Here is a 22,412-nt window from a genome sequence, read left to right as displayed (position 1 = left end):
TTACCCATCTCTGAGTGCTTGGAAGTATGTGTGCAGTCCACATGTTAATAAAGTTCTGTTTGTTTTCTGTTGTTAATCCATCTTTTATCAGGATAATTCATAGGGCCCCACCCAATGAACCTCAAATAAGTAGAAGGAAAACAGTTTTCCTTTAATATACAATCCAGGAGCCTTCAATCTATTGTTTGCCAGACATCGTGGAAATTAGCATAACCTTGGGGTATGACAGTGAATGTATATCCCTTATGAATATAAACTCTCATGTTCCTTTTTTTGTGGGTTATGGATTCCTAGTACAATATCCACACACTGTGCACCTGAGCCTGTATTAATCTTCTCTAGGAAAGATACCACATGTGGTACAATGAGTCCATCCAATTTTTGTAGCAGCTATTTTGGTGGATGAAATGGAAATATGGTGGGAATGTTTTAAGTCTTTGAGTGTAGCACTGATCTTGTTATTGTGCTGTGCTGTGATATTTGTGTTTATTCTAATTTCTGGGGTGGGTGGGGATAGTTTCAGGGGTTACCACTTGCCATTTTGACTACAGCCATTCCTAATCTGTAGGTCAACGTACCAATCTTAAGTTTCTGCCAACCGTTAAATATGTGTATTTCAATTGTACATTTGGGTAGCAAGGGAAATGATAACTGAGTGGGTCCATAGAGACAATAGTCCCTATTGTGGGTAGACCTGGGTCAAAACTCCATTTATTACCTTTATTAACTGAACCCCTTATTCCCTCAACTCTAATGGGGGAAGAGAGCAAGGTCGCACTTTGAATCTCTTGGTATCAGATTGAATTTGGGCCCTATATATTTTTTTTAAATTTAATTTAATTTTATTTTATTTTCAGTATTCCAAAATGCATTATTTATGTACCATACCCAGTGCTCCATGCAATATGTGCCCTCCTTAAAACCCACCACCACGCCCTCCTGACCCCCCACACCTCTCCCCTCCAAAACATTCAGTTTGTTTCTCAGAGTCCACAGTCTTTCATGGTTTGTCTCCTCCTCCAATTTCCCCCAAATTCTCCTCTCCATCTTCCAATGTCCTGTGTTATTCCTTATGCACCACAAGTAAGTGAAACCGTATGATAATTGACTCTCTCTGCTTGACTTATTTCACTCAGCATAATCTCCTCCAGTCCCATCCATATTGATATAAAAGTTGGGTATTCATCCTTTCTGTTGGAGGCATAATACTCCACTGTATATATGGACCATATCTTCTTTATCCATTCATCTGTTGAAGGGCATCTTGGTTCTTTTCAAAGTTTGGTGACTGTGGCCATTGCTGCTATGAACATTAAGGTACAAATGGCCCTTCTTTTCACTATATCTGTATCTTTGGGGTAAATACCCAGTAGTGCAATTGCAGGGTCATAGGGTAGCTCTATTTTTAATTTCCTAAGTAATCTCCACACTGGTTTCCAAAGTGGCTGTACGAACTTTCATTCCCACCAATAGTGTAAGAGGATTCCCCTTTCTCCACATCCTCTCCAACACTCATTGTTTACTGTCTTGTTGATTTTGGCCATTCTAACTTGTTTAAGGTGTGGTTTTGATTTGAATCTCCCTGATGGCTAATGATGATGAGCATTTTTTCATGTGTCTGTTAGCCATTTGTATGTCTTCATTGGAGAAGTGTCTGTTCATGTCTTCTGCCCATTTTTTATGTGATTATCTGTTTTGTGTTTGTTGAGTTTGAGGAGTTCTTTTTTTTTTTTTTTTAAGATTTTATTTATTTATTTGACAGAGAGATTACAAGTAGGCAGAGAGGCAGGCAGAGAGAGAGAGGAGGAAGCAGGCTTCCTGCTGAGCAGAGAGCCCGATGCGGGACTCGATCCCAGGACCCTGAGATCATGACCTGAGCCAAGGCAGCAGCTTAACCCACTGAGCCACCCAGGCGCCCGAGTTTGAGGAGTTCTTTATAGATCTTGGATATCAGCCCTGTATCTGTAGTGTCATTTGCAAATATCTTCTCCCATTCCGTAGGTTGCCTCATTGTTTTGTTGACTGTTTCCTTTGCCGTGCAGAAACTTTTTATCTTGATGAAGTCCCAAAAGTTCATATTTACTTTTGTTTCCTTTGCCTTTGTATATGTGTCTTGAAAGAAGTTGCTGTGACTGATGTGGAAGGGGTTACTGCCTATGTTCTCCTCTAGGATTTTGATGGATTCCTGTCTCACATTGAGGTCTTTCATCCATTTTGAGTTTATCTTTTTGTATGGTGTAAGAGAATGGTCAAGTTTCATACTTTTATACATAGCTGTCCAATTTTTGCAGCACCATTTATTGAGGAGATTATCTTTTTGGATATTTTTTCCTGCTTTGTCAAAGATTTGACCATAGAGTTGAGGGTCTGTATCTGGGCTCTCTACTCTGTTCCACTGGTCTATATGTCTGTTTTTGTGCCAGTACCCTGCTGTTTTGGTGATCACAGCTTTGTAACAAAAGCTTGAAATCAGGCAACATGATGCCCCCAGCTTTGTTTTTCTTTTTCAACACTTCCTTAGTGATTTGGCATCTTTTCTGCTTCCATACAAATTTTAGGATTGTTTGTTCTAGTACTTTGAAAAATGCCACTGTTATTTTGATCAGGATGGCATGGAATGCTTTTCCATCTTTTGTGTTTTCTTCAGTTTCTTTCATGAGTGTTCTGTAGTTCCTCGAGTATAGATCCTTTGCCTCTCTGGTTAGGTTTATTCCAAGGTATCTTATGGTTTTTGGTGCTATTGTAAGTGGAATCAATTCTCTAATTGCCCTTTCTACATTTTCATTGTTAGTGTATAAGAAAGCAAGTGATTTCTGTGCATCGATTTTGTATCCTGCCACATTACTGAATTGCTGTATGAGTTCTAGTAATTTGGGGGTGGAGTCTTTTGGGTTATCCACATAAAGTATCATGTCATCTGCAAAGAGAGAGTTTGGCTTCTTCTTTGCCAATTTTATTTCTTTTCATTTCTTTTATTTCTTTTCGTTGTCTGATTGCTGTTGCTAGGAACTTTAGTTCTATGTTGAAAACAGTGTTAAGAGTGGGCATTCTTGTCATATTCTTGATCTCAGTGGGAAGGTTCTCAGCTTTTCCCCATTGAGAATGATATTTACTGTGGGTTTTTCATAGATGGATTTTATGAAGTTGAGGATGCTCCCTCTATCCCTATACCTTGAAGAGCTTTAAATGCTTTTTCTGCATCAATTGAGAGGACCATGTGGTTCCTTTATTTTGTCTTATTGATTTGTTCCATTGCATTGATTGATTTGTGAAAGGTTAACAACCCTTGCATGGGGATGCAAGGGTGATACATTAACTCTTAAGGGTAGTCCTGTGCTCTGCCTGAGGACATTCTGTCATAGGTCAGTTTTCACTCTGTATGTATTTGATAAACAACCACTATGTTTATATGAAAAAGAAATAATACACTAAATTCTAAGTGATGGATTTTTTTTTTAAATGATGGTAGGTTTGGGGGCCAATGTACATTTGTGTCTATATCCTAGAACTTATACACCTGCTCCTCTGGAGTATGACAACTATTTGCTAGACTAAGCTGGGGTCATGATAGAACATTACATTCAGTTTATTTTACTGCAGAAGGTATGAAGGCATGCACTAGATTTCTGTTAGAGTTCACAAAAAAATATTACTCTCTGTTGTTTGTAGAGTTCACTTATGCAAAAATTGCACATTTTGAGGCAGCACTGGGTAAAATTTGGTGCTTATTGAACCCCTGTCTTCATACTAGAAGGTGTGTTAGGACCCCAGAAAGAAAGAAGTCTCATATCGAATATCTGAATTATGTTAAAACTGTGTAGACTCCAAGTTTCCAAGCCTTTGGAGAGAAAAGACACATGTACATCCACACATTCATGTACACACATGCATGAAAGAGAAGACTAAGGAGAAAAGAAGTAAACCTGCCATGGCCTCAGTTTCCAATTTGCAGAATGAGAAAGTCAGGCTAGAAGGTTCTCCGAAGTCATTTTCAGCTCTTAGTGTAGCACGTATCTCAAATCCTCAACCTGTATCAGTCCTTTGTGGACCGGGAGATGAAGAACACAGGTTGCTCTCCAGAAAAACTTTAATTGCAGAGCTTTAATTAGAAAAAGAATCAAAATTCTCTTTCAGATTATGTTTTTTAAATTTTATTTTTGATTGTGCTTTTATTGTTTCCATTTGAAACCAGCAATTTGCCAAATTGCTGCACACTTTTCCCTTGCTATACAACTGCCCTAGCATGTTAACCTAAAACAATTTTCTAGAATGTATTTTTAATGAGAAACTGAGATCCCTGAAATCTGTCTTGTACATTTTTTTTTCCTTTAGAACTTTTATAGGGCTTTGGAGTTTCCATATCTCGGTGCCAAGAGCATGGTAAAGGCTCAGTTTAATAATTACCTTGTGTTAGTCTTGCTCAAAGTTGTTTTTCTCTTAATGGGTTACGAGAGCCATTCAAATGCTTTGATTCTAGTCATCAAAGTTCCAATGGGGAGGGTGGGTGAATGTGTAATGTTTAGCCTGTAAAAATGGCTGTATCCAGAGCTTATGTGGAGTAAATTTCTTATCAGGGACTCTGAGTAAAGGTAGGTCAATGTGGAAGAAAGCATGAGAAAATGAATGAGTTGAGGAAAGTCTGGGAGAATCCTTACCTCTCTAAATTAGGTCTCACGATTTTAGTGAATGTTTATTTTTGCTCCCCTTATGGCATGAGGGAAAGATCTTCCCAAAGTCTCCCTGTGTGCTTCCAGAATGCTGACTCACTCCCAGACTCCACCGTGGAGCAGGTACATTAGCCCACAGTTTCTCAGGCTTTCTGTGGTGAAGGACCAGTTTGCTTCCTCTCACACTCCCCCATCCACCATGGGCTGATACTTGCATAAAACACAGTGCAAATGAACCACTGGGGGGGGGGGGGACAAAGACAAACAAAATATAAGCTTCAGTTTTAATTATTAGACTCAGTAACTCTGTCAGATTGTAATAGAAGTTTCTCACGATCCTCAATTTCTATACTTGTTGTGGATGGTAACCTAGTAATTATTTCGGGAGTGTTCTTATGACTTGAGCTGGTGCCATTCACCTGAATGTTGGGACTTTAGTTGAGAACACTGGGACAATAGTTTTCTGTTTTTTCCTGGCCAGATACATCTTGGACCATGTTTTTCTCTTAATGGGAAGAGAAATGGCTTGGGAATGAGTCAATACTGAGAAAGTAGAACCTAGGGATATGAATCAGAACCCGGATCTACTCCTATATTGTAGAGAAATATAAGACAGTAAATTAACATTAAGCAAGCAAGAATTCATCTGGCTTTCTCTCACCCACAAGGTGAGTTTTATGTGATACAGTGATTAACTTGCATATTTCTTCATGAACTCTTAACCAGCTTCTCTTTTGCCAGTCATCTTTCCAAAACAGAGTATGCCATTCTTCTGGTTATGAAGCTTCCCACTGCCCTCAGTCTCGTGAAGTTCAAGTTTCTGAAACTGCCATTCAAAGGCATTCATCATTGAATTCTGCTTCTACTTTTTCAGCCCAATGTTTTGCTACTCTCATTCTCAGGAACATACCGTGCTTTAGTGTGACCAGACTTGTATTTTTATATATGTTTATATATGTTCTAGTTTGCTCAGGTTCCCTCTGGCTGGATTCCCACACCCTTTTCTGACTTTCTAAGAATAGAACCTTGAGAACATAAAGTGTTCATTACTCTGAAACATTAGGTATCACCATCATTCTTGCTGATTCAAGGGCTAATTTTGCAAGTGTTGGCAGGAGGGAAACTTGATGCACTCAGACATTTGATAAAAGTTGCAGTTAGACCCCAGAGATCTCATCCCATAGGGAATTCAGTATGGTTTTACTAAACAAATCTCAGAAAACAACATGCTTAGACGAAGTATGACGTTAAGTTACTATAAAAATGGATAAGCAAGAAATGAAAGCGTATATCCACACCAAAACACGTACAGAGAGATTTATTCATAGGAGCCAAAAAGTAGAAAGAAACCAAATATTCAACTGATCAATGTATAAATACAACATGGTATATCTGTATAAGGGAATATGATTTAAAAGAAAGAAGTATTGTTACACATTCAAGTATTGACCTTGAAATGGTATGATAAGTTAAAGAAGGCAGATACAAACCGCCATATACTGTATGATTCCATTCATATGAAGTGTCCAGAATTGACAAGTTAGTAGACAAAGTAGATTAGTGGTAATCTAGGGTGGGAGCAGGAGGAATGTGTAGACTGAAGGGTGAATGAAACCTGTAGGGAAGAATTTCTTTTTAGAATAATAAAAATGGGGACACCTGGGTGCTCAGATGGTTAGGTGTCTGCCTTCGACTCAGGTCATGACCCTGGTGTCCTGGAATCGAGCCCCACATTGGACTCCCTATTCAGCAGGGAGTCTGCTTCTCCCTCTCGCTCCCCACTGTTCCCCCTGCTTGTGCTCTCTCCCTCTGTCAAATTTAAAAAACAAACAAAAACTTTTAAAAAATCGAATAATGAAAATGTTCTAAAGTTGATTGTGGTGATGAGTGCACAATATTGTGAATACAATAAAAGCCACTGAATTGCACACTTTTAATGGATTAATTATATGGTATGTGAATTAAGTCTCAATAAAGTGGTCTAAAAAAATGTATAGGAGCATTATTCATAGTTGCCAAAACTGGGGAGCATCCAAGATGCCCTTCAATAGGTGAATGGATAAATCAACTGTGGTACACACAGACAATGGATATTATCCAGCGGCAAAAAGGAGTGAGCCATTAAGCCATGAAAAGACACAGAGGAGCCTTAAATGCATATCATGAAGTAAAAGAAGCAAACGTGAAAAGGCTACACACTGTAGGATTCCAACAAGGTGACATTCCGGGAAAAACTCTGAAGCCAGTAAAAAGATCTTTGATTGCCAAGGATTGGGGTCAAGATGGGATAAACAGCAGAGCATAGAGGATGTTTAGGGTAGTGAAATTACTCTGTGTGATACTACAATGGTGGATACATGTCATTATACATTTGTTCAAACCGACAGAAGGTACAATGCCAAGAGTGAACTCTAATGTAAACTATGATTTTGAGTGAGAATTCTGTATCGTTGTAGGTCCATTGGTTATAGTAAATGCCCCCTGCTGGTTCTGGAATTGAGAGTGGGGGAGGTTGTGTGTACAGTAGGGAGGCAGGGAGACATATGGGAACTCTGGACTTTCTGCCCAGTTTTGCTGTGAACCTAAACTGCTTTAAAATATAAAGTCTACAAAAAGAAGAAGAGGAGGAAGAGGAGGAGGAAGGAGAAGAGGGAGAGGAAGAAGTCCTGAATATTTCACAAGGCTTATCTCAGTTGGCACCAACTATAAAATTTTCCCTAACCCTTCTCTCTTCTCCTTCCTGGCAGAAGACTTCTTTATCTGTGTTTTCATTGTGTTCTTATTCCTACTTCCTTTATAGTTCACATCACTTCACTTCATTATAGTTGTTTGCAGGTCTCACTAAACTATGACCTGCTCAGGGGCTGAGGCAATACCTTGTTTTGTTATTTCTATTAGAAATACTCCATAGTAGACTTCAGTGAGTTTGGTGTGTGAAAGAATGAGAGACATCTTAGAGCTAGCTACTGTTTTCAATACAGTTTAAAAGGATTTTGCCCCAGAATCTGTTCTTCAGGCCTTTTTTTTATCCTGAAAACAGCTGTCCTCATGTGGCTCATTCCAGGGACAGTGAGGAGGATGGGAGTGAGAGAGCATGGAGGACTGTCCTTAGAAAATGGAGGACATACGAGAATCTTAAGCCAATGGTTTATCTACACTTATCTCTATGGTGTTTCCTCAAAAGAAGCCCATTATTTTATTAGAGCTTTTGGAAAATACTCCTCCTTGGAGATGATACAACCAAGTGTAGTATAAACTCCAGGACAAGACTTGTGGTGGCCCAGGTCAGCTGAGAAGATGTCCTAGGGTTGTGAGAACATCTCGCTCTATCAAAAGCCATCTCTGCCACCTCCGGATGGAAGCCTGAGATGTTTATGTGAAGGCTTTAGTATAAGGCTTAGGGTTAGGTGTCTGTAAACTGTGTGAGATGTATCCCTGCAAAGGATGACATTTTAAGCTTTTGTTACTCACATCTTACTGAGAGTCATACATAATATGGTTCTTGAAAGCAGGTTTTCAGAGGCCAGTGGAGAAAACCTATCAAGACATTGGTGCCAAGAGTGAAAAGGAAAACGTACCTAAAGAGGTGATAGAACAATAAAAAGAATGTTTCTTTTATCACAAATTTGCCAGCATTGTATAGACAAAGTGGATACTCTCAGCCGCATGGCTGCTTTAATTTTATGATTAAGATGGCTTTTAGGATATCACTTATTATTTAAAATAGAGGTGTTGAGAACATTGGGATTTCATCGTCAGTGCTCTACAAGTTACAGCTGAATGATCTAGAGAAGTCACTTACCCTCTCCGAGCTTCAGTTTTGTTCTTTCATAATAGAGACACACTAATAATACCTGAGCTGCTTACATCATGGGGTGATTGTGAGGTTGTTCCCAGTAAACTTGAAAAAGTAGCAGATTGTTTACACTTGCCGTTAGTGTAGGAGGAGAAGTGATGTGAACCTCCCCTACTAAACCTCAGTGGAGGTTATTTTTGGTGAGATTGTATATATACCTTTCAGGTCTTGTTCCTTTAAATTTTGAAGGAACTTCTACCAGGTTCTGAGAAAAGTTTTAACTCAAGGCCCATAAATATACATAAGAATATCTAGACAATTTATCCGCTTTTAAAAGAGAAAAGCTGTTCTTTAACTATCTTCTCAAAAGTCATTAATTTGTATCAGATAATCGCAGAGATTAGACATGCAGAGTTGCCTTTCTAAGGAGCACGGTGTGTGTGAGCATTTGTGACCCACAGTACCTGTCACTTTGTTCCTCTGTTCCAGAGATCACCTGGCAATTCCCAAATGCGGCAGGATACCTGTCCTGTGTCCTGAGTAACTCTGAGCCTGCACAGGGCTTTTCCCTAGAACAGCACCATGAGGTCCTTAAGGACGGAGACCAGGACTTAACAGGTGTTTGTGTCTCTCGGCTTCCAAAAGTAACTATTTATTAAATGAAAATGTGGCTGAGACTGCATGTCAGGATGAGGAAGAAGCGGTGCCTCTGGGCAGGTCTGATCTTCCAGGCAGGTGACCTGTTCCTGCAGAACCGAAAGGAGACTCTGCTGGGCCAGGGTGAAGGCTGTCCTACCCTTTCACAGATGACCAAGTTCATAATGCTAGGCCAGGGGTGTCAAATAAAGGGCATCCCAGTTTAAGAAAAACATGCGAAGTTAGGAGGCAGGTCAGAGGACAGCTGCCGTGAAGATAAAAGTGTTTAGAAAAGAAGATGGAGGAAGAGTGGAAGGAAATACTGGGATAATTTAAACCTGACAAAAGGGAACCTGGAAAAATTGTCACAGGTAGTTGTTTTCAAACATACGTGGGGATGATAATCTAGGGTGGAGCTTCTCAAAGGCTTTTCCTGGCAAGGCGCTCCTAGGAAAGGATATACAAGGCCCACAAGGGCATCCAGGTGAGGATCTTCAAGACTACATTCTGCAGGAAGGCTGTGACACTCCTGGGTCCCACCCTGCCACCACAGGAGGGGATCAGTAGCTTACTTAGCAGCCTGTAACCTATCCCGGCCTTTGGGGAGTTTATGAACTGTATGTTTGTGCTCCTCCGCAAATTCATATGATGAAACCCTAATCCCAGTGTGATGGTATTAGGAGATGGGAACTTGGGAGGTGATTAGGTCATGGGGGGGGGGCCCTCATGAATGAGGTTAGTGTCCTTAGAAAAGAGACCCCGGAAACCTCTCACCCACTTTTTCTGCCACTTCAAGTTGTAGGGAGAAGAGGAACCCGCCTGTGAACCAGGAGGAAGATCTTAACAGACACTGAATCTGCTGTGACTTGATCTTGGAATTCCTGTCCTCCCGAACTATGAAAAATATATGTGTGTTGTTTAAACCACCTGGTCTATGGCATTTGTTACAGGGCTGCAACTCACTGAGAAGGGATTTATACACCTATTAGGGTACGGATGTATACAACACAGTATTTTAGGTAGAGTAAGAAGAACTGGGGTCAAAATTTTATGAAAGACTGAAGTAAAAGGAGAAAACACTTTATTCTTCAATAAGAAAAATATTGGATTGTTGTGTCAAAGGGTATGTGTGTGTGTGTGTGTGTTAGCTTGTCCCCAAACCTTTTATGCAGTTTAGCTTCACTAAGTTTAGGAATACAAGTGCTACAGATTTACCCCCAAGACCATTTGAAGGTCTTGGGCAGAGGGAGTGGGGGAGGCAGGCTCCCGTGGAGCAAGGAGCCAGATGTGGAGCTTGATCCCAGGACCCTGAGATCATGACCTGAGCTGAGGGCAGTTACTTAACCAACTGAGTCACCCGGTGTCCCAGGCAAACACATTTTTTTAAAAATTATATATTTATTTGACAGAACACAAGTAGGCAGGAGAGGCAGGCAGAAAGAGAGAGAGGAGGAAGCAGGCTCCCTGCCGTGCAGAGGACCCCCTCCTGCAGTGTGGGGCTCCATCCCAGGCCCCTGAGATCATGACCTGAGCTGAATGCACAGGCTTTAAGCCACTGAGCTACCCAGGCACCCCCCCCCCCAGGCAAACACATTCTATATGAAAGATGGATCTGAGGACCTATGTGATCATGAGTGTAAATGTCAGGGTACAAGCAAAAATTCCAGGTAGTCTTGCAGACATTCAAGGCACAGACCTGGTAAGACCCAAGTCAATGTCTCAAACAGTAAAGGGGGACCCAAGTAATATATGAATTATACATGGAACAAACAGAAAATTTCATAAGTTTCATAAATGATGAAAAGGAGTAGGAAAATAGGATGGCAGACCTGAAGAACCTAGGAGGGGAGGAGGGGTCTTCTGAGCTAGTGGGTGGGGGAGGGGCTGTGGACACACATTGTTTTGTCAACTGTCACCTCCCCCACCCTCAGAAACTTTTTGTGACAGTGCTCTGTGATGTAAGCCTGGGGAGAATATATATTCAGCGTGTGCACAGTATAGGCTGTCTTGTGATTCAGACTATGGAGTTTGAAGACTGGAATGTTCTCTCATTACTGAATAGTGATTCCAAACCATGTCTGAGCTTTGGCTCAACATGCTTGGAGATTGATCCCAACTTCACCTTCCTGTGTGGGTTGGGATTGCTCCTTCTGTTCCTGTGCTACCTGGTAGGGATTCCATTTCCAACTTGGAAAACCAAACCCACCAAAAAGGTAAGGAATCCTGGGGGGAGCCCTCAACACAGATGTTATGGTTTCCATTTCTAATCCCAAATTTTATTCTTTTTTTTTTTTTTTTTAAAGAGAAAGCAAGAGAGCACAAGTGGGGTAGAGGGGCAGAGGGAGAGCTAAGCAGGGAGTGCAGTGTGGGGCTAGATCCCAAGACCCAAGAATCCTGACCTGAGCCCAAGGTAGACAATTAACCAAATGAGCCATCCAGGGACCCTAATCCCAGGTTTTAAAAGGAGTTTGGTAGAGTGGGAGAAACACCTAAAACAGGAAGTCTTAAGAGACATTCACTCCTCTAGGAAAAGAGGCCTGGCAGGGGTAAGGGTTAAGAAAAGACTAAGGTTTCTACTTGAAACTACAGTCTATCTGGGTATGGTGGTGGATCCTGGGTAAAATCCCAAACACAGGGAATCTGTAGTCCTGGATTGGGTGATTTTGAGAGGATGAGGTCTGTGTAAGAGAACAAAGCTTCCCAGCACTCCATCATCTCGAGTCACATTCCCATGTCCAGCATCACTCCGGATCAAGCCTTCCTTCATGCTGGGCAGATCAGGAGAACACTGCTCAGCCTCTGAGAAGACAGTGGGGTCTGAGCTATGAACTAGGATACAGGGTCCTACCAGAGGCAGCACAGATGTGACTGTTGGGCTTCATTTTCGATGTCCTCATTGAACAAAGGACTTCTGACTGGGAATACCAAGTGGGAACCTCCCAGAGAAAGTCGTCACCTGAGTTTTTCAAAGTAAGTATTGACAACATTTTATCACCTTAAAAACTGAAAAAAGCAAGGAACACAAAGTTCTATTAAAGTTCTAGAATTCTTGGATAAAGAATGTTTCCATTTCTGAGAGAAGAGTAAGACATGGGTCCCAACCCCCTTCATTCTTTTCATTTTTCTTCTAGAGTCAGGGCAGTGCCAAGAGGAGGAAGAAAGGTGGACTCTGGAAGGTAAGGTTCTGCCTATTCCACCTGCGCTCTCCAAGGCTGATCCTTGCTCTCCTCTCTAATGAGGGGCCAGTCCAAAATCTCTAAGGATGCAAGCCACTAGATAAACTCCCTCTCAGAAAACAGAGGCCTCAGAGGAGAGGCTCATGGAAATGCAGCCAGAGCGCAAAACCCTTATCAGATTCCCTGTTCTGACCATTACTGAGCATGAAGCAGTGATGGATCTGGACAATGAATGCCACCCAATAAGTGGCTGTGTGATATTTCAAGAGTCAGAATGTCTGTTTCCTGACTTTGTGAAAGCTCTGTGACATCATGGATACTCAGGAGTCTTCCCTGACCTCTCTGCTTCACAGAGGTGGTCTGATCGTCACATGGGATAATTTACATGAAAGTACTTTATACAGGAAGCAAGATTACTAACCAGCTTCACAACATTGGCCATTTGCTCTCATCTATTGATTATTGGGGCTTTCAGAGTCCGACATCCCAAGGCTGTCCCATAAGGGGACTCCTGGATTAATACCTATGTTTCTGCTTTCACTATATAACTCATTCTCCTGTTTCCCCAGATGGCAGATGGTACCAACGGGAAGTGGAGGAGACCCGGAAGCTGATCTCTATTTTAAGAAGGTGACCAGTCTTTCCCCTCTATCCTGTTTCCTCTTAGAGCACGTTTTATGCAATTGCAGAATTCACTGCAATCTGTCATAGCCATGGAAGGGGGTAGCCCAAGGAACAGATATTGGGATGAAAGCTTACTGAGTACACTGTGAAGTCATAAAGGTGGGGCACTATGAAGGGGCATCAGGCATTAGGTGGCCCCTCCCTTGTCAGGCCTGTGTGGTCTCGTCCCCTTGTTGTGGTCCTGACTGCAGTTTTGTACCTCCTGTTTCTTGCAGCTCCCTCTGCCGGCATCATGATACCATCCACTTTCACGAACTGTTATGTCCAGACCTTTCCTGTGAGTTATGTAATAGCACAACTGTTGAGATCAATCAGCTGCTGTTCCAGCAGGCTCTGGAAGATTCTACTCCCTTGGCTTCCACAGCTCCTGTGACTTCTTTATCGTTCACTCTCTCCCCTGACTTCTCAGCAGTCCCTCCAACAAGAGATCTAATACCAGCTTCGTTGCCTGAGCCTTCCCCACCACCTGCCTCCATCTTCTCACCTAACCCAGTGAGCCCTGTGGCTGATTTCTTTCCACCCTCACTACTGGGTGATTCGTTGCCACCAGAACCCTTTCCTCCCTTGGATTCCAAATTCCCAATGGACCATTTCCCAGCCCAGCCCCCTGCCTTTCCACCTCCTGTCCTACCACATCATGCCCATTTAGTAGACCAGAGTGTCCAAACAGAGACAGTGTCTCTAAATACCATCTTCTCTCTGGACCCTACCTTTTCCTAAGATGTCAGTCCCTTACTGGAGTTGTCCAAGAGGGTGAATCCCACTGAGCCCTTTGCTCATCATCACTAATGACCAACCTGGTCAGCTTCACCACCGCCAGACTGCAATTTAACTGTGACTCCATCTAAACTGATTTCCATCTCAAGGAAGCCTGTCCCAGAGAGCTCAGCCCCACAGAGCTCTGGTGGGTTATCTACTTATGTCCCAGCAATCACAGGCATTGACCCCTCGAGCTTGTCAGTTTTAGACCTCCTTTGGTGGCAAACTCATGCCAAAGACTTCTTCCCTTCAACCCTGGCTCCATGTGATTTCCATCAAGAGTTTCTGGCCCTCCATTCTTCAGAGGCTTCTTCCAGGGGAGACCCTGCAGCCAACCTTGTAGAGCCTGGTAACCTCTCACTTCTCAGCTCTGATGCCCTGGCACTTCTAGAGAAACAAGTCCTAAAGAGGTGTGACTTCCTCAGGTGGAAGGAAACAAAGGGTTCCTTTCCAAAGCAAACAAGTGCTGATAAGCATGATTTGGCATCCTCCCTTCCTTTCTGGAGCAGCAAAGACCAATCAAAGGAGCTGCATATGCATCAGCAGCGCCCATATCCTACAACCTTGGAGGAGGGCCATTTACAGCAAACCCCCATCCAGTTCTTCTGGGGTGTCCACACTCCACATAGTGAGTCCTTTTTCCCTGCTGCTGATGCCTCAGATAACATCTTGAATGCTTCCCCAGAGCAGGAATGCCCAATAGTTCCCCATCCACTTCTTCCATCCTTGCCTGAGAACCCACCTCAACTCCTGCCTCAAACCCAGCCTCTACCCATCCCGTATGTCCAGCCCCAAGCCCACCTTCAATCCCTACTCCTCATCCTGCCATCTGGTCCTCTACCCGACATCAAGATCTCTGGAGTATATTTTCACAGACTTCAGAATGAATAGGAGAGTCTCATGTCAACTGAAATGCAACATCTGGAATGGAACGTGTTGCACAAGGTGCAGGAACATGTGTGGGGTTTACCCACTATTGTCCAAAGATCCCAAGAGGATTATTGTCCTTCAGCTCCTAACCCTTCTCTCAGCCACAAGGCCACCAAGGCCCAAGTTGTAATCTCTGTCCCTCCTGGACAGTTTCTTCTGAATAAAGAGCTTCAGAGAAAACAGTCACTTTCGAAAGAGGCTCATCCAACACAGGTGGTGCTTGTCCTGCAGTATGTATGAGTCTCTCACACTGAGGTGCAGTCCGAGTACTCTTCCACAGCTACCTGAGTCTCAGTGCCATCGTGGATGCTCAGGAATCTCCAGTAAGAGTCAGATCAGATGGAGTATGTAAAAAAGTGTATATGTGGAGGACCCAGAAATTCTTCTGCTTAGAGGACAGTGTGACCTGGCAAAGTACAGAGATGAGACCTATAGAAGGATCAGGGACACAGAGAATGGACCAAAAAATGATCTGCTGAGTGACCCAGTTGGCTCTTCAGATAAGATATGGGGTATGATTCTGAGAAAGAACTTAGGAGCCCATCAGTGAACAACTCCATGGTGTCTGTGGAGACTATGGGTCAGAGACAACTGAAAATGCCCCGAAGATACATTTACGAACAAAGTCCAAGGAAATCAGTGAGGGTCAGTTGCTTGGGACTGTGCATAATTCATGGCATACTATGAAGCATACATCACTTCTTTCTGAGAGATCCCAGACTGAAATAAATCAGAGAAGTTTGCCACCATCAGAGGTTGAGGACTACTCCCTGAATACCTTCCAGGAGCTTCCCTTTGTTGAACCTAATGCAGAACAGAAGCTGGAAGCCCATGTTAAAAGGTTTAATAAGAGGGTGACCTGGGGCCTTTCCCCTAGGGTCCTTGAATCCATACAGCTCTTTAAATCGAAAGAGTCCACATACTCCCTTGATGGAAGCTTGAAATCTCTCCATGGAGAAAAAACAGGAACAGCAAATTCAGCTCCCATGCCGGATTATCCTCTCCCTGCCACCTCAACTGTGAGCAAGGAAGAACAGGGACTTCTGAGGCATTCATCCTCTAATATCAACCATCAGTTTGCAGAGGATGTTCCAAAAACTAAGGATGGCAGCCAGACTCTCATATCTGTCAGACATGACACCATAGGCAACAGATGTCCCCCAAGGCTGCCTACAAGGCAAGGTGCATTCAGATGTGAGCCAAAGGGTAAGAGTGCAAATTTCAGTGGTAGAGAAGAGGAGGGCAACAAAGCATAAAGATGAAGAATCCAGAACCTGTTGGGCCCACAGAGTCCAGGGAGATATTCAGGACCAAGGAATTTCATAACATCAATCACAATCTAGTATCTTGACAACCAACAAGACAGTTAGCTCCCAAATTATACAGGGGAATGAGCATCAAGTCAAAAACCACCATCCCACCAAACATATCAATTCCACAAGATCCTAAATCATTGAATCTCAAAGAACAAGTCTTGCATGAGTTAAGGCTTACACTGGAGGACAGGGAGCATGACCAGGCCCAAGCCCAATGCACTGGCCTGCCCCCTGACTCAGATCATTTGACTTATAAGGCCTCACTGACTCAGGGTGTCTTCCACGGGGACACGAGAGCTTCCCAGGTACTGCGTGTCCATCCAGAGGACACAGGAATTACTATGGAACAACAGCAGGAGCCCTGGGTCCCTAAGCATGTCATAAGGAAGTGGCAGAATAAGAATCCCCCACCTGCTGCAAAGACCATGAGGACTCCGGGTTCCAAGGCACAAGAGCATGGTGGAGGGGATGCAGGACTGGGAACATCCCAACCGAGAAGTTTCCTTACTAAAGATGTGGCATTGAAGAAGAGGTTCCCTACTCAGGGCGTGGTATTGAGGGTAAACCTGGGAAGAGAGCCTTCCCAGACCCTATCACAGAAGGGTCAGCCTCCTCCTGAAAGCCTTTTCAGTAAAAAAAAAAAAAAAAAAAAAAAAAAAAAAAAAAAATTTTTTGCAATGACTTACTTACTCCTGGGATAAAATGCAAAAGGCAAGAAAACTCCCAGGACAAGCCCAGTCCCCTATCTGTGGAAAGTAGAGGCCTGCTTAAAGGTAGAGCTGCCTTTACTGGGATGCCTGAAGCTCAGAAAATCAAGATAGCTGTTGGGAAGTTCCAAGAGGAGAGAATGGGGCATCAGCATGCAATAGGCAGCACCTGCCCTCAGCAGCCCATTCCCTCCCCAACCAAGTTTGGGAAAACTCAGCAGAAAGCACAAGTGCAGGCCCAGGCACAGCCTGTCCCAGGGTTTCCTTTCAACTACAGGCTTCCTGCCCATAAGGAATAGGGTATTTGCCCACAAATACCAGGTCCTGCCAGCAAGAAGCCGTCTCTGCTGGCCAAGGCCTTCCTGGAAGTAACAGACAGCTCAGAAACAAGGACACACAGCCCCAGAAAGTTGCGGCACTTAAGGACCAGCTACCACATCAGAAGTATCCCCTCTCCATGCCCCACAGGGAGCCTGCGCCCCACCCAAAGGCCACCTGTGAGCATCAGGCTGCCCAGTGGCCTCTGGCCACTCTCACGACTCCTAAAGGCACTGTGTGCAGAGATGTGTGTCTACTATTTAGACAGAAAACTTCTCCATAGTTTCCAGTGAGAGGGTTGGGGGGACATTTCCTACCCCAAAACAATCCCTTGTGAGGAATAAATATTTCTCTAATAAAGTGATGTCTGTTCTGTGTACTGTCTTGGGAGCATGGGTTTTGGGGAACTCAGTTCAGCTGTTATTGATTGCTTCCTTCAGCTTCTAAAAGGTGACCAATCTTCTGGACCTCTTGAGAAATATGTATCATGTGCCCCCAAAAGTCCCCAAAAGCCCATTCCCCCTCTGATGAAATTTGAGGAGATGGGCCCTCTCTCCTGTCCCATGGCTTAGCCTTACTGAAAATGTATAGTAGCTCACACCTCTCCCCTCATTGAATGTTTTACACCCTTTACAGCAAGTCTATATCTGAGGAGGATCAAAGACAGGTATAGTTTTCAGAAAATAATGATTAAGCCACTGTTGTTTCTTCACTGTTATTGTGTTACAGTAGCTTAATCATTACTTAGAAGTCAGTGATCAGAGGATTCCACAGGTGGATGAACTCTGAATGGGAGTGTTTTGCATGGGTCGGGGGGAGTGTTGTCTGGGTTGATCTTGCGCTGGTTGGGGTAGGGTTGAACAGCCTAGATGCTGCTTAAGAGTCTGTACTGTGAGTCACATTAATCTTGACACTGAGGTTTCCCACTGGAAGTGCTTCCCTTCCCTGGGTGTTTCTTTAGGCTGCTGGACTGAGGATGTTTTTTGCAGAACAAAAGCGTCACTTAGCTGTTAGTGGTAGGAATGTAGACTAGGTAGCTACCACCTTCCAGGATAAGACACCTTTGAAGAAATGAAAAGGTGAGAGAGCTTGCTGGTGGAACAAAAGTTTGTCTAATCAACCCCTTCTCAGGACCCTGTCCCACTCCCCTCCTTCCTCAGTCTGACCCAGGCAGACTGGAGCCTGGCACAGCCTACTGATGCCTTATACCAAAAAGTCATGGCTCTGTTCCTTGAGTATGCAAGCAATACCTGCAGGCTGTCAGGCATGGCATCCCCTTTGGGGGAAGGTGATCTTGGTGCCTGCCTTTCATCCACACACGATGACAATATATAAGATACGGCCTTTACTATGGCTAGGATGGCGGTTTGCCACCTTCAATATTCACGGCCTTAGTGGAGCCATGGTAGCTCTTCCCCAGAACACGTGCAACTTATGAACCAGAGGTGAGTTCTAGACTGTGTACCAGGATACAGATGTTTGGGGGCTTAACATGGAACTCTATGGAATGCTTTTTTTAGGGGCAGGGGGCAAGACAGCACACATTCCCACACTACAACAGGTCTCTGGAGGGAAGGCAAGTCCACCTCAGACTGGGACTCAAAATGGGGTGAGTGTGCTAGAGAACACCTGAGGTGGTCTTCTGGACAGTCTCAGGATGCTCAGTGCTAAAATAAAAAACCAGATGTCCATGACACCTCTCACTACCATACTTGTAGCTTCTTGTCCAGGTTATCATTGACCCTACACTATCTGAATGTTAGGGTCACAGAAAGAATGCAGATTTGACACTGTGGAGGCCCTGAGGGGGACAATAGGTGGGAAGGGGCCCCGGGCAGGAAACCTGAAGAGGTGAGGAGGGTGTACAGGCAGCTCTAACATCTATGCAGATAGACCAGCCAGTAACCCAGCCTGCCTGTTCCTACATAATCTCATCTTAGAGTCCATTATGGAAAATCCAGTGCACTTCCCACCACCCATAGAGCTTATTACTGGCAATACTTCTGCCATCTGGAATACTATAGTTTGACATTCTGTCCTCCTGCCTCATGCCCCTGTTCTTCCAGCTTATGTGTCCCTGTTAATTTTTCTACTCCACATCATCCACTTTCCACTTCTTGCCTATCCAGCAAGGCCTTATTCTTCCTTTCCTCACTGATGGCTTGTTGGGTAACCAACATTTAAAAAGCACCAGTCCAGCATAGGAAATAGAGTCCATGGTACTCCAACAGCATTATCTGGTGACATGTGGTAGCTGCAGTTGTGAGGAGCACAGCACAGTATAGAGTTGCATACCTGACCCTAATGTGATACTGCATCAGCCACTCTTCAATTAAAACAAAAACAAAATAAAGGCTCCGGTACAAGTGAACGACCCTATCTGATCCCCTTCAGTCCTTCCTGTGTGGCAAAATTTTGTCTCTCTGCCTATTTTAGAAAAGCCTTTCTGTATGTAACTGATTATTGTGGATTAAATCTCCCATGTCAAAACTGAGTCTACTCACAATTGAGTCTACTGATGCCACATGAAATTCAGCCCCAGCACTACCTGGAAGTCATTCATTCACTCCACAAATACTTACCCAAGACTTACTAACTTTAACAAAATAAATGGAGTTAGATCACTATTTCTTAGTACATTCTCTCCTCAGTGTTCTCAGTTTGAATTTATTTTATTTTTAATTTCATTTGAGAGTGAGCAGGAGCACAATCGGGGAGTGGCAGAGGTAGAGGGAGAAGCAGACTTTCTGCCAAGCAAGGAGCAGTACTCAATCCCAGGATACCAGGCAGATTCTTAACTGACTGAGACACCCAGGTGGCCCTCAGATGTATTTCAAATTTCCTTTACTTTCCTCAAACTTAGGCCATCTTCACTTATCCAGCAGATGTGCTGGACCATAGCTCACAAAGGAGCAAGAAAGTAGTGATGCAGCATCTAACAAAACAAAATAAAACAAAACAAAATCCTTCCAAAAAAATCTCCCCATTCTTCATTTTCCTCTTCCTTCCTATTATATGGAAAGAGGTTTCCTTCCCAATCTCAAAGGAAATATACTTTCTGAATGTTTTTATTGAGAGAACTGTTTTTATTTATTGAAGGACTGATCTACCCTTGCCAGGTCTCCTTCTGACCCCTCCTCCCTTATAAGGCACCTAACATCTTTTTTTTTTTTTTTATGATTTTTACTACAGAAATGTTTAAGCTTGTCGAAGGGTACACAGAACAATATAATTTTCCACATATCTGCCACCCAACTTGCACTATTATCATTGGGTAGGTGTGATACACTGTGATTAAAGTGCAAAAGCCCCTTTAAAACACCTTGCCATCCATCTCTGAGACATATGCTATGTGTCCACATCAAAGCTCTCACATTTCTTTGATATTTATCACCCGTGCAACACGCTTATTCACAACAGGTGTACATAGCATTGGTGACAGGCACTGGGCTTTAGAGGCTTTGGCAATCAGTTCTGCTCTGCCTTATAGTCAACCCTGAGGAGCCATTTGAGTGAATTCCTCAACCCCACACAAGAAGTAATCTTACAGAGCAAAATCAGGGCAGAATTTCACTATCCCATAATCACTCAGTAACTGTAATATGTAAAAAATATAGAACACTGTATATGTTGTTAAAGACGACACTATGTGTTTTCAAATATTTAGAAAAAAATTTGTCCAGTTACTTTTCAAATAAACTACTGTGTTTCACCTTAAATGAAGTAGATCAAACACTCCCCTCTCTCCAAAATGGAATTAAAAATAAAAGATTAGATGAAAACTGCTCAATATGATTACCAATCAGAAAAATACAAATCAAAATCAATATTTGCCAAAATTTCACACACACAAGGATGGCTAAAATCAAAAAGAATACAAATGTTGGTGGGAATGTGGAGAAATTAGAACCCCCATGCAATGTTGGTGAGAATGAAAAATGGTACAGCTATTTTAGAAAACAGTGTGGCAGTTGCTCAAAATGTTAGACATAGGGTGAACATAGGACTCAGCAGGTCCACATCTTGGTATATACTCACGAGAAATGAAAACATAGGTCTACACAAAAACTTGTAAACAAATGTTTGTAGTTATCTTATTAAAAGGTGAAAAGATGGAAACAATTCAAACATCTGTCAACTGAGAAAAGGGTAAATAAAATATAACATATCCCCATGATATAATATTTTTTGAAATAAAAAAGACCAATCCATGCCACAACAGGGATGAACCTTGAAAGCACGTAAATGAAAGAAGCCAGTCACGAATGACCACATAGAATTCCATTCACATGCAATGTCCAGAATAGGAAAATCTAGAAACAGAAAGTAGTACATCTTAGAGCTGGAGGGAGGAGGGGAGAGGAGAATAATAGCAAAAGGTTGCAGATTTGTTTCTCTTAAGTCATGACAATGTTTTAAAATTGACTGTGGTGATGCATATACTGAAAATCAAAGAATTATACATGTTAAATGAGTGAATTTTATGGTATGTGAGCTGTACTTCAATAAAGCTGTTAAAATAAAGGACTTAAAAATAAATGCTTAAAGAGGACAAGAAGGGGAGCATAAAGGCCAAAGGTGGTCAACACATTTTTGGAAGATGGAAATCTGGTGGAGGACTGGTAACTGACTAGCAGAGCAAACATAGTGCTGGCAAATCAATTCACACTATAAAACCCAGGAGAGGAGCAACCTGGTAGCACTAGAGAAAAAGGAAATTAGGTGTTCCATGTTAGTAAGCAATGTTGATGTTGAATTTTTGTTCTTTGTTGTTTGTTTTATATTGCATATAATTTCTAAAATCTTTTTTTTTTTTGAGTGGGGGTGCTCTTTGCCAATTTTGTTGGCAAAATCTTGTTGAAATGTTAGCATGTTTCAAATGTGCAGAGAAGATCCCACATTTCTTGCATTGGACAGAACTTGAGACAACTGTTCTAAAGTTGGCATTGCACACATCTGGGATTGGGGTATGGTGGAGGCAGTAGCTTCTGGAATCAAAGCCAGAAAATCAAAGGTTGGATTAAATTCATTTTTAAAATGCATTTGAAAATAAAATTGTGGAAAAGTTGCATAGATGGAAAAGCCATAGACGGTAAAGCCATATACCCTTTATCCAGATTAACCTGTTAAGGTTTTGACCAGTTTACAATCTCTCTCTCCTTTTTTCCTTCCCCTTCTCTACCTATAGGAAGACACATATACGCATATGAAAATTATGCATACATTCTTGAATAATTGAGAATACTTGTCATGCATCACACACTTTCTCCCTGAATATTTCATAGTGTATTTCTTATGAAAAAGAATATTCTCTGACAGCACAGTTATCTCCTTTGGTAAATTTCACATTGATGTAAAACTTCTAACTATTCTCCCACTCAAATTCCATTTTTATCAATTTATCAAGTAATGTCCTCTGAATG

General features: G+C 42.6%; 1 pseudogene across 1 annotated transcript; it reads left to right on the top strand.

Annotated features, from left to right (window-relative positions):
• Positions 1–10,705: 10,705 nt before the first annotated feature.
• On the top strand, positions 10,706–17,316 carry LOC309847261 (spermatogenesis-associated protein 31D1-like; annotated as a pseudogene). Its single transcript, XR_014316550.1, has 6 exons — positions 10,706–10,841; positions 12,231–12,275; positions 12,845–12,905; positions 13,175–14,878; positions 15,361–15,825; positions 16,035–17,316. The product of XR_014316550.1 is annotated as a spermatogenesis-associated protein 31D1-like (transcript).
• The last annotated feature ends 5,096 nt before the right edge of the window (positions 17,317–22,412 follow it).

This window comes from Mustela nivalis (assembly GCF_964662115.1).
Source record: "Mustela nivalis genome assembly, chromosome: 13".
Lineage (NCBI taxonomy): Eukaryota > Metazoa > Chordata > Mammalia > Carnivora > Mustelidae > Mustela > Mustela nivalis.
This window is presented reverse-complemented; position numbering and strand designations above follow the sequence as displayed.